At 38.7% G+C, this 12948-nt stretch overlaps 1 pseudogene; it reads left to right on the top strand.

Moving 5' to 3' along the window:
- The first annotated feature begins 10213 nt into the window (after positions 1 to 10213).
- LOC101446683 (proteasome subunit alpha type-3 pseudogene) lies at positions 10214 to 11060 on the top strand (annotated as a pseudogene).
- Positions 11061 to 12948: the final 1888 nt, after the last annotated feature.

Below are 12948 nucleotides of genomic sequence, written 5' to 3'. Positions count from 1 at the left end.
TTTTCAGAAGGTACCTGGGATTGAACATGGGAAGCAGGTACTCAACAACTTGCATTACATCCGCTCCCCCTTAGATGGGTTTTGTTTTTTTATATATAGAATTATTTTTTCATCTATTTGTCTCCTCTTCCTGTCTCTTCATCCCCTAGTTGTCTGTTCTCTTTGTCCATTCACTGTGTGTTCTTCTGTGTCTGCTTCTATTCTTGTCAGCGGCATGGGGAATCTGTATCTCTTTTTGTTGTGTCATCTTACTGCATCAGCACTCCGTGTGTGTGGTGCCATTCCTGGGCAGGCTGTGTTTTTCTCTTCTCTCATGGGGCGGCTCCTTATGGGGTGCACCCCTTGAGCGTGGGGCTCCCCTATGCGAGGGACACCCCTGCATGGCACGGCACTCCTTGGGGCATCAGCCAGGTGGGCATGGGCCAGCTCTCCACATGGGTCAGGAGGGCCTGGGTTTTAAAATGAAACACAGAGAGTTCTTAAAATATCCTTTTGAAAATTTTGATTAGGTGGAACACTTATATGACTATAATTACTATTCAAGTTTAAATTTAATCTTCCTTCCTTCATTATAATTTTTCTTTATTCTCACTGTTCAATATTATTATTTTTCTCCTGAATATCTTCTTTGGAATCATAGTCTTTATTCAATCTTATCTTTTCTATTTCTTTAGAAGATATACACTATTTTTACATTCTTTTAGTAGTTACGTATGAAAGACGTTTTTCTTTGCCTTCTCAGATTTAAAGTTGACATAATTTGTCATCTATTTCCAGACAACTCAGCATTTTAACTAGAAAAGTTTTAAGGTTTACTGAAAAGTCATTCAGGAAATAGAACACTCTAATGTAACCACCCACGTCCACTGCTTCCCTATTATCAACACTCTGCATGTCTGTGGGAACTTTGATCATTTGTTCAAACAACTCTGTTGCTCATTTTTTAATTGTGTCATTTGTTGTTTAAGTGTTAATTGTAGAATCTCTTTATAGATCATGGATATTAAGCACTGTTCAGATCTGTGATTTCCAAGTATTTCCTCCCAATAACCAACTGCCTTTCCACCATTTCAGACCTTACCCCTACCTCATACCTTAAACAAAAATTAACCAAAAATGATCAAGAATATAAATATAAGAACCAGGACCATAAAACTCATAGAAAAAAATGTGGGGAAGAATCTTCAGACATTGCACTGGGCAACATTTTTTAGACTTTACACTCAGACACTTACAATGAAGGAAAAAGAGATAAATGGAACCTCCTCATAATAAAATCATCTCTACCAAAAGGACCTGGCCAAGAAAGCAGCCTACACAATGGATCAAAAGTGCTTTCCACCACCTGCCTATTAGAGAAATGCAAATCAAAACCATAATGAGATTTCATATCACACCTACTGGAATGGGCAGTGTAAAAAACAACCAGAAAACTTGCAATCGTTGGAAAGGATGTGGAGGAAGACAAACAGTCATACACTGCTTGTGCAATGTAAAATGGGGAAGCCACTATGGAAGACACTTCAGCAGTTCCTCAGGAAGCTAAGGATAGACTTGTTATATGATCGAGCAATCATGCTACCGGGTTCATAATCAGAGGAACTGTAAGATGGGACATGAGCAGACATTTGCACACTGATGTTCATAGTGGCTTTATTCACAGTTACCAAAGGATGGAGACAAGTGTCCATCAACCGATGAATGGATAAACAAAAGGTGATATACATGTATATATATGAATGCAATTTGGATGTAAGAAAGAATGAAGACCATATTCATGTCACATTACGGTGTTTCTTTGTGTAGGCCAGGCACAAAAAGATATGATTGCACTCATATCAACTAATTACAAACACTAGCTCATAGGGTTATAATCTACACTTATATATAGGTTACTCAGAGATGGAAGGAGTGTAAAAATGGGGAACTAACACTTAATTGTGCGAAGTTTTTCATCAGGTTGATTGCAAATCTTTAGAAATGGAAAGAGGTGATGGGAGCACAGTATCGTGAGTGTTATTGACAGCACTGAATTACACATGAACATGTGTTTAAAGGGGAAGTTTTTGGTCATGTGTATCACCGGAAGGAAAGCTAGAGGGTAGAACATGGGTATAACACAGTGAACCATGTGTGGAGGATGACTGTGGTTAAAAGTACAAATATAAGAGTGTTCTTTCAGGAGATATAGGGAATGCACATCCCTATTACAGGTACTAACAATAGGGTGGAATAGGGGGAAATATAACTAATGAAAACACAGGCTTTACTTAGCAGTAATATTTTAATACTGTTCCTCCATCGCGCTACAGGGAGCACACTAATGCAAAGTGTCAACAAGAGGGGGCGATATGGGAATATTGTATTTTTCATGAATTTATATAAACCTATAACATCTCTAATTAGAAAATCACCACAGCAAAAACCGTTTTCCTATATGAAGAAAACCAGACACAAAGTACTACAAATGGTAGAGGTCTTTTGTGTTTAAAATGTAATTATAAATAAACCTGTAGACACAGAATGGTTATTAGTGGTTATGTAGGGTGGGGGAAGGGCAGAGGAATTGAGAGGTAGCTGCTGTTGGTTATGCAGTTTTCCATTTGGAATGATGAAAATGTCCTAAAATTGCTTGTGGTGATGGTTCCACAATCCTAGTTATATTGAGAGCCATTGATTGCACACTTTGGATGGACTCTATGTGTGATAATATCTCAATAAAATTGCTATAAAAAACTACTCCAAGAACCCACAGAAATACAATAAAAGACACAGGCCCCACCTAAACACACAGAGTTTTTTAGACAGGTGTATGCCTCTAGTAGCTAAGTGTGAGTAAGCAACCAGGAACACTAGATATTTGAGGAGATTTGTAGTAGGAAACATAGAGATCAAACATGCATACTAAAAAAGGGAGTGATGAGAAGAGAAAAAATTATAAAGGACTTTCGGAAAAAATATTATTGCCATCAGTGAGATAAGGGGATATGGGTTATAATGAAAGGATATGCATATATAACTTCATATGTGTGTAATTTGTATGTACATATATATGTCCGTGTCCATATGCATGTAGTGGTTACTGCATGCACCATTACACAGACAACCTCACAGCCTTTGCCACTCATTACATGGCTCTCCTGAAAACCAGCAGAAGGGGGAGGCCTATACCCACCTCTGCAGGACTTGCTACAGGAACAGCATATTTTCTGATCCCTAGAGAGGGCAGCATGAACTCAACTGTGACAGTTTGAAGCTATCTGTGGATTTCAGAACAGGTCATGTCCACGGAGGCAATTCCTAATATAATGTAAATGAGAATAAATAAAAGAAAATTTACACTTAAAAGCAACAAAACTTTAAATTATAAATATAAGGTTAATAAATATGCAAGTGATCATATATAAACAAAGAGCTAAGTCTCTTGAATAGTTTCTTAATTATATTAACCATCTCATCAGTCGTACTAGGTCCTTTCATGTTGAGACTCTATAAGGAGAAAGTCACATATTTCTGGTGTGTTCCTCAAGTTCAAACTGTGTGTGCTTGAAGGAGGAATTGACCAATGAGGAAATCACGTATGTGTCCAGGAGGTGAAGGTAGAGGATCTCCAGCCCATGGGAGAAGTTCTGTTGATCCACTGGCCTCAGAGACTCTCAGATGGCATTGGAGAGGGTCGTTCCTGCCTGTTGGCTCTGCAGGCCTGAGGGGAGCAGAAGCTCAGTGCTGCTTTAAGACCGACCCAGACCCACTGCTGCAGGAGGGAACATCAGGGAGTGGAAGGGATTCCAAACAAATTTAATTTGGAAAAGTGCCTGGTGCTCTGGTGGTTCTCATGACCTCTTCTTCAGACTCTAGTGTTTTCAGCATCTTCATCTCTTCTTGTTTGGAACATCTGGATCTCTTTTCCTGTAGTTCTAGGACCACTGAAGTTAATTCCTCCATCAACATTGCTGTCGTTCCCTTAGCCTTTCTGTAGGTGTCAATGAGGCTGAGCATTTTTAAAGTCACTTTCTCGGGAAGGAGACATGGCTCAATTGATAGAGCATCCACCTACCATATGGAAGGTCCAGGGTTCGATACCCAGCACCTCCTGGCCCGCGTGATGTGCTGGCCTGTGAGCAGTGCTGCTGTGCACAAGAAATGCCCTGCCACACAGGGGTTCCCCCGCTTAGTGGTGCCCCACATGCAAGGAGTGTGCCCCGCAAGGAGAGCTGCCCCATGTGAAAAAAGCACAGACCACCCAGAAATGGCACCACACGCATACAGAGCTGACACAGCAAGATGATGCAAAAAAAAAAAAAGAGACACAGTTTCCAGGTGCTGCCTGTCAAGAATGCAAGTGGACACAGAAGAACATGCAGCAAATGAACACAGAAAGCACACAATGGGGGAGGGGAAGAGGAGAGAAATAAATAAAATACATCTTTTAAAAAATAAATAAATAAAGTTGCTTAGTCTAGCCTAGCATCCCCTAAAGATCACTTACTCTCTGCTTACCTCTTGTGAGCAGCACTCATCTTATCAAGAAGTTGACATTGCTTGTCAGTCAGTGTAGCTAGTGTGTCTGTCTGCAAGCTGCTCTTCATGTCTTATAAAAAGTTGGCTTATAACAGACTGCACAAGTCTGAACAAAAATATGAAACACAACAGAATGCTGGTGAATATTGACACATGCCTCAGTCCCCCTGGAGGCTGTGGAATGTGAGGTCTGGACTAGTGTCATTGGGCTCCTTCCCCACCTCTCACAGATTCCCAACGACCATTCAAAAGACACTTTCTGTTCATTGAGATGGACATTATCCATCATCACCTCCTGGTTAGTTGTCCTGGGTGAGTCCAATGAATTGGAGAGTAGGTGTTGCAATGCTTCTGTAATTCAGGGCTCAACCGACACATGGATGGACCAAAGGTTGAAGCTTCTTGGACATATATTTATCAAGTATAGTGCTAAATATAAGTTCAAATAAAGGGGCAGAAGAGCCATGTGTAGAGATCCTATAAATGAGTGTGATTCTGCATATTCTTATGTATCTTTTTCTCTCCATCTCTGTTTTTTTAAAATTGATGTAAAAATTTTAAATAGTGAAATGCACTGATCTTAACTGCATGCCTTGTCATATTTTTAAAAGTTCCATCCCCTGTCCCTACAGTACTAATGACCCTATCAAGATATGAATCATTTCCATTCATTTGGAAAATAATCCCTATGCCCTTCACTCATTACATACCCCCCAACACATTCACCCATGATCTGATTTTCTGTTATCATACATCAGTTTTGCCACAGGAAATAAATTGGAATTTACATTTTGGCACATGCATCTTTTGCCCAAACATTGTTTCAGAATCATTCATATTTGGTAGATCAGCAGTTCTCTCATTCTTTATCATTGTGTCCTTTGACTTTGAATGACTATATTACAAAATGTTTACTCATGTTCTTCTTGCTGGATATTTTTGTCCTTCGAGTTTGGGATATTATGACCATCCATATATGTGTCCTTTATATCAGGACATGGTTTTCTTTCTCCTGGGTGATAGAAGGAAAGCTTAATCCCAAAAGATCCTTCACATCTTAACTAATTGCTTCCCTATTATCAACACTTTGTACGTGTGTAGGATCTTTATTAAGTTGGTTAAATTAAGTCTTTTACCCATTTTTAACTTGGGTGATTTGTCATTTTAGTGTGGAGCTGTAGAATCTCTTTATATATCATGGATATTAAACCTTTATTGGATATGTGATTTCCAAAATCTTTTCCTATTAAGTTGGTTTCTTTTTCACCTCCTCACACCTTACCCCTAACTAACACCTTAAACAAAAATTAATTGAAAATGAACAAAGACCTGAAGATATGATCCAGGACCATAAAACAGAAGACAATGTGGGGAAGGATCCTCAGATATTGTGTTGGGCAACTGTTTCTTAGACTTACACTCAAAGCACATACAATGAAAGAAAAATAGATAAAGGGAACCTCCTCATAATCAAGTCATTTGTGCTTAAGAGGACCTGGTCAATAAAGCAGTCTGCACAATGAAAGAAAATATTTGGAAGTTGAATGAAAATGAGGACAAAACATATCAAAACCTGGGGACAACACAAAGACACTGCTAAAAGAGAAATTTATAGCCTGCAATGCTTATATTTAAAAAGAAGAAATAAGGAAGCAGTTGTAGCTCAAGTGGTTGTGCACCTGCTTCCCACATACAGGGTACAGGCGTCAATCTCCAGCTCTGGTACCTAAAAACAAACAAACAAACAAAAAAATCACAGCAAAAATTGAACTAACTGCACATCTGGAGGAACTAGAAAAAGAACAGCAAACTAATCCTAAACCAAGCTGAAGAAAAGAAATAGTAAAGATCAGAGCAGAAATAAATGAAATCAAGAACAAAAAAACCTATAGGGGATGGGAAGCAGCTGTGGTTCAATCAGTTGGGCTCCCATCTACCATATGGGGGGCTCTGGGTTCGCATCCTGGGGCCTCCTTATGAAGGCAGGCTCCCCCGTACTCTGCGGTGAGCCGCTGGCTCTGGCACCGCAGAGTGCTGCCCAGCCTGCAAGCGCAGTGGAGTGCTGCTGCCCACAAGTGCCACGGAGACCTGACACAGCAAGGTGACACAGCATAAAAGGGAGACAAGAAACAAACAAACAAACAAACACAGAAGAGCACACAGTGAATGGACACAGATACCAGAAAACAAGCAAGGCACAAAGGGGCAGGGGGATAAATAAAAAATAAATACAGACACAGAAGACCACACAGTGAATGGACACAGAGAGCAGACAGCAAGCAACTTGCAAGGGGTGGGGGATATGAAATAAATGAATAAATGAATGAGAGAATGAATGAATAGATGAAAATAAAATAAATAAATGAATGCAATAGGGAGAATCAACAAAATGAAAAGTTGGTTCTTTGAGAAGTTCAACAAATTTGACAAAGCCTTAGGGAGAGTAGTAATCAAAAAAGATGCAAATATATAAAATCAGAAATGAGAGGGACATATTACCACTGGCCCTGCAGAAATGAGAGATCAAAAAAGGATGCTATAAACTACTGTGTGCAAAAAACTAGACAATGTAGATGACATGGACAAATTCCTAGAAAATGCACAAACTTATACTAGGGGTTCTGAACAAGGGTTCAACAACCCCCCCCAAGGGTGCATGGGAAGATTAGAGGGGGCCTATAAGCATGAAGGAATTTTGAATAATCCTAAATTTTAATTTGAAGACATGCCAATGTTAAGTGTCAAAAATTCTGCTGCTATGTTCTGAGAAAACATTCGTGGTTTTCACCTGACTGGCAAAGGGGTCCATGGAACAAAAAAGGATAAGAACCCCTGACCTCCACTGACTCTAGAGGAAATAGGAGATCTCAACAAACCAATCACAAGTAAAAAGATTGAAACAGTCATCAAAAACCTCCTAAAGGGAAGCAGATTTGGCTTACCTGATACAGCGTCTGCCTACCACATGGGAGGCCCAGGGTTCAAAACCAGGGCCTCCTGACCCATGTGGTGAGCTGGCCCACATGTAGTACTGATGTGCACAGGGAGTGCCATGCCACACAGGGGTGTCCCCAGCATAGGGGAGCTCCACACACAAGGAGTGCACCCCATAAAGACAGCTGCCTGTACAGAAAAGTACAGCCTGCCCAAGACTGGTGTTGCACACACGGAGAGCTGATGCAACAAGATGATGCAACAAAAAGAGACTCAGATTCCCAGTGCTGCTGACAAGAATACAAGCAGACACAGAAGAATACACAACAAATGGACACAGAGAGCAGACAACTGGGGTGGGGGGGTGGGGGTGGGGGGGAAGGGTGGAAATAAATAATAAATCTTAAAAAAAAAAAACCCAAACCTCCCAAAGATGAAAAGTTCAGGATCAGATGGCTTCATAGGTGAATTCTTCCAGTCATTCAAAGATGATCTAATACCAAACTTGCTCAAGCTTTTCCAAAAAAATTGAACAGGAAAGAATGCTACCAAACTGATTCTATGAAGCCAACATCACCCGAATATCAAAACCAGATAAAGATACAACAAAAAAGAAAATTTCAGTCCAATATCTCTAATGAATATAAATGCAAAAAAGTCTTCAACAAAATACTTGCAAACCAAATAAAAAATCACATTAAGAGAATTATCGCCACAGTCAAGTTGGTTTTATCCCAGGTATGCAAGGGTGATTCAACATAAGAAAATCAATTAGTGTAATAAACCACATTGATAAATTGAAGAGGAAAAATCACATGATCTTCTTGACTGATGCAGAAAAGGCATTTGTCAAAATACAGCACCTTTTCTTGATAAAAACACCCAAAAGATAAGAATGGAAGGAAGCTTTCCCAATATGGTAAAATGTATATAGGAAAACCCCACAGCTAGCATGGTACTCAATGGTGAAAGATAAAATGTTGTGGGCAACTGGCTTACCTATTTGTTGCTTCCTGTTATTATACATGACATTGCAATTTCTTCCTGTTATTGTAAATGTTACCTTATTGTAGATGTTGCAGATGCTTCCTATTGTGAGCTGATTGCAGCAGTAGAAAGCTTTTCTGCTGAGATCATGACCAAGACAAGGATGCCCACTGTCACTATTGTTATTCAATATTGTACTAGAAATTCAAGCTAGAACAATTAGGCTAGATAAAGAAATAAAAGGCATCCAGATAAGAAAGGAAGAAGTAAAACTTCCACTATTCATTGAGGATATGACTGTATACCTAGAATCTCCTGAAAAATCCATAACAAAGCTACTACACCTAATAGACAAGTTTGGCAAAGTGGCAGGATACAAGATTAATAAGCAAAAATGAATAGCACTTCTATACATTACTGGTGTGCAATCTGAGAAGGAAATCAGAAAAAAAATTCATTTATAATAGTAACTAAAATAAAATATTTAGGAATAAAATTAAGCAAAGATATAAAAGGCCCATATTCAGAAAACTCCAACACTTTGCAAAAAGAAACCAAAGAAGACTTAAATAAATGGACAGCCTTTGTTCCTGGACTGGAAGGCTAAATATCATTAAGATGTCATTTCTACCCAAATAGATTTACATATTCAATGCAATCCCAATAAAAGTCCTGTCACCCGTTTTTTGCAGAGATGGAAAAACCAATTATCACATTCGTTGGAAGGGAAAGTGTCCCTGAATAGATAAAAAATGGCTTGAAAAAAGAACAAGGTTGGAGGACTCTCACTTCTGGACTTTAAAGGATATTACCAAGGGAAGCAGATTTGGCTCAACTGATAGAGTGTTTGCCTACCATATGGGAGGTCCAGTGTTCAAACCCAGGGCCTCCTGACCCATGTGGTGAGCTGGCCCATGCGCAGTGCTGCTGTGCACAAGGAGTGCCATGCCACACAGGGGTATGCCCCATGTAGGGAAGTACCACGTGCAAAGAGAACACCCCCTAAGGAAAGCCACCCCACGTGAAAAAAAAGCACAGCCCACCTAGGACTGACACCGCACACACGGGGAGCTGATGCAGCAAGATGACAGAATGAAAAGAGACACAGATTCCCAGTGCCACTTACCAGAATGCAAGTGAACACAGAAGAACACACAGCAAATGACACAGAGAGCAGGAAGGGGAGAGAAATAAATAAATCTTTTTAAAAAATAGAAAAATAAAGGATATTACCGAGCTAGTGGTAAAAACAGCACGGTACTGGCATAAAGACAGATTAACCAAAGGAAACAAATTAAGAATTCAGAAATAGACCCTCACATCTATCGTCAAGTTTTTTTGACAAGCCTGTCAAGCCTTCCCAGCTGGGCCAGAACAGTCTACTCCCTTGGTGCATGGAGAACTGGAAACCCATATCCAAAAGAAAGAGGACACCTATCGCACACCTTACACAAAAATTAATTCAAAATGGGTCAAGACCTAAATATAAAAGAGACAACCATGAAAGTGCTAATAGAAAATGTAGGAAAACATCTTTGACCTCTTGTGACCAGTAGTTTCTTAAACTTTACACCCAAAGCAGGAGCAACAAAAGATAAAATAGATAAATGGGACTGCCTCAAAATTAAACACTTTTGTACCTCAAAGGATCTTGTCAGAAGGGTGAAAAGGCAGCCAATTCAATGGGAGAAAATCTTTGTCAATCACATATCCAGCTTAGTGGAAGTGTTTTGGGCCTGGAATCCCTACACAACCTGGTAGCTTTAACACAATGAGCTCTATCCATACTGGGTATGACCTGTCAGCCTCTACATTCCCTCCTGATGGGAGAGTTTTCAAGTTGAATATGCTATGAAGGCTGTGGAAAATAGTAGTACAGCTATTGGAATCAGATGTATAGATGGTGTTGTCTTCGGAGTAGAAAAATTAGTCCTTTCTAAACTTTATGAAGAAGGTTCCAACAAATGGTGTTTTAATGTTGATCAGCATGTGGGAATGGCGGTAGCAGGTTTGTTGGCAGATGCTCGTTCTTTAGCAGACATAGCAAGAGAAGAACCTTCCAACTCTAGATCTAACTTTGGCTGTAACATTCCACTCAAACGTCTTGCAGATAGAGTGGCCATGTATGTTCGTGCCTACACACTGTACAGTGCTGTTAGACCTTTTGGATGCAGTTTCATGTTAGGGTCTTACATTGTGAAGGATGGTGCACAACTCCACATGGTTGATCCATCGGGTGTTTCATATGGTTATTGGGGCTGTGCCATTGTAAAGCCAGGCCAACTGCAAAGACAGAAATCGAAAAGCTTCAGATGAAAGAAACAACCTGCCGTGACGTTGTTAAAGAAGTTGCAAAAATAATTAACATAGGACATGTTGAAGGTAAAGATAAAGCATTTGAACTAGAGCTCAGCTGGGTTGGTGAATTAACTAAAGGAAGACATAAAATTGTTCCAAAAGATACAAGGGAAGAAGCCGAGAAATATGCTAAGGAATCTTTGAAGGAAGAAGATGAATCTGATGATGATAATATGTAACATTTACATCTGCTTCTGTTTTAAATTTCTATATAGTCCCATGTAAACTATTTAGCCCAATGGATTATTATATACCCAGTAACAAATTGTCATTAAATTTTTGTCTTATAATCATTGATGTTTGCTTAATATCTGCTTAACAAAATTAGTGTGGGCAATTGAAAACCCAGTACTCAGAATTAAAATGCCTGCTTAAACATTCCTTAGAGGCTGTTGGATCATATGAATTTAAAACCCCAGTCTACTAATATAGAAGCTAAAAATAACCTGCTGGGCTGTTGTTGCCCAGTTTTGTATTTAAATGATGTTGGTTATCCTCCTCTTTTAAACTTTAGGTGTAATGTAGAAAAACAGATCCTACAACCTGTGAGTCAAGAATGTTTCTCTTTTCCTTTATTGTCATAAGGAGGAATGGTTTAAGAATTAAATATCCTAATCTGTCACTTTTAAAAAAATCACATATCCAGTAAATGTTTAATATCAAAGATATACAAAGAAATTATACAACTCAAGAATAAAAAGACAAACTTCCCAATTAAAAAATGGGCAAAAAACTTGAAAATTGTCCAAAGAAGAAATACAAATGGTGAAGAAACACATGAAAAAAAGTGTTTTTCATTAGCAGTTAGGGAAATGCAAATCAGAACTACATGAGATATCATTTCACACCTATTACACTGGCCACTCTTTTTTTTTTTTTTTTTTTTACCAAACATTTTTTTTTATTGACTTTGTAATAATATTACATTAAAATATATATGTGAGGTCCCATTCATCCCCACCCCCCCACCCCCCCTCTCCCCCACCAACAACACTCGTTCCCATCATCATGACATATCCATCGGATTTGGTAAGTACATCTTTGGGTACCTCTGCACCTCATAGACAATGGTCCACATCATGGCCACTGGCCACTCTTAAAGTTGGAAAACTAAATGTTGGAGAGGATATGGAGAGATGGAAACACTTATTCACTGTTAGTGGGAGTACAGAATGGTACAGCCATTGTGGAGGAATGACTGGCACCTCCTAAGGAAGTTGAATATCAACCTAGCATGTTACCTGGCAATATCATTACTATGTATGTGCTTGGAATAACTGAGAGCAGAGACACCAACAGACATCTGGACATTGAAATTCACAGTGGCATTATTCATGATTGTCAAAAGTTATAAGCAACCTGGGTGTCCATCAACTGATGAATGGATAAACAAACTGTGGTGTATACACATAATGGAATATTATGCAGCTGTAAGAAGAAATGAAGTTGTGAAGCATATGACAACATGGATGAACCTAGAGGACATTATGTTGAATGAAGTAAGCCAGACACAAAAAGACAAATACTGTATAATTGTGCTATTATGAAGTAAATATAAAATATAAACTCATGAAGTTAATAATTAGAATATAGGTCACCAGAAAAGAAAATGACGGTAGAGAATGGAAAGCTGAGGGTTAATCTGTGCATAACTGGTAAAAAGGTTATTTGTAAATCTTTGAAAATGAATAGAAGCATTTGATGGTGTTTGTAATTAGCTGAGCTATATATGGGTATGACAGTGGTTGAAAGGGCAAGTCTAAGGTCATGTACATTACTAGAAGGAAAGCTAAAAACTGTACCATGGGACTTCATAAGACATGAATGTGGGTGATATTGCATATATAAGACCGTTTTTGCAAAATAAAAATACAAATATACAGAGAGAAAGAAAAAGAATAGCAGTTTTGTACAGCAGGGGAAACAGAGAGATTTTGAGGGGATGAGTTTTTTGGGGTTTTGTTAATTATTATTATTATTATTGGAATAATGAAAGTGCTCTAAAATGATTGAAGTAATGAATGCACAAATATGTGATTAAATGGAATACCATCGATCAGTTTGGAACAATTTACGCTTTATTAATATGTGTCAATAAAATGGATTTGTTTAAAGCAGTGCTAAAATAAAAGAAAAAATAAGGAATTT

This window comes from Dasypus novemcinctus, unplaced genomic scaffold (assembly GCF_030445035.2).
Source record: "Dasypus novemcinctus isolate mDasNov1 unplaced genomic scaffold, mDasNov1.1.hap2 scaffold_133, whole genome shotgun sequence".
In the NCBI taxonomy this organism is placed as follows: Eukaryota; Metazoa; Chordata; class Mammalia; order Cingulata; family Dasypodidae; genus Dasypus; species Dasypus novemcinctus.
The sequence above is the reverse complement of the archived record's forward strand: the minus strand, read 5'-3'. Positions and strand labels throughout refer to the sequence as shown.